Source organism: Phaethon lepturus, unplaced genomic scaffold (assembly GCF_000687285.1).
Source record: "Phaethon lepturus isolate BGI_N335 unplaced genomic scaffold, ASM68728v1 scaffold43048, whole genome shotgun sequence".
Classification (NCBI taxonomy): Eukaryota; Metazoa; Chordata; class Aves; order Phaethontiformes; family Phaethontidae; genus Phaethon; species Phaethon lepturus.
The window spans coordinates 7,016-7,623 of record NW_010557662.1 but is presented as its reverse complement, the minus strand read 5'-3'; positions in this window follow the sequence as shown (position 1 = coordinate 7,623).

Genomic DNA, 608 nt, shown 5'->3' with positions numbered 1-608 from the left:
GGTCCTGGCCGAGTGGGGACGGGCCCAGGGAAGACACCAAGAGCGCTGATCCACAGTTAGAGGTGCTTTTTGTTGTGTTTTTTTCTCTCCTTTTTTTCTCCTTTAAAAAGTGCCGTTTGTACATACTGACCTTACAAAAGCAGGTTAAAACCGGGGGCTGGGCGCCGATCCCCTGTGCTGGGACAGACCCCTGCAGCCCCAGCCCAGGGCCTTTTAGTGTTCCACTTGTGCAAGCACAGGGTGGCATCCTTCACGAGTCCCCAGGCAGGGCGCAAGGGCCTGGGGACACAGGGGGACACGAGTCCAGTGCAAGGTGACAGGGAGACAAGGGCAGGGGGGGACAACCCCCGCCCCAGAGCCCAGTGCCCCTGTCCCAGTGCCATCCCCTGCTGTGGGAGTCCCTCCGGGCATGGACACCACGGTGGCCAAGGACACTGGCCCTGCTCAGTTGACAGTGCCGCTCTGGTTCCTTCCCTCCATGCTGTCCGTCCCGCCATAGGAGGTCCCCGCTCCGCTCAGGCCCTGCAGGCAGACAGCACCTGCGGGGACGGGAGGGAAGGGACAGATCAGGAGCCGTTGCAGCAGCTGGGGGCACCCCCCACATGCTG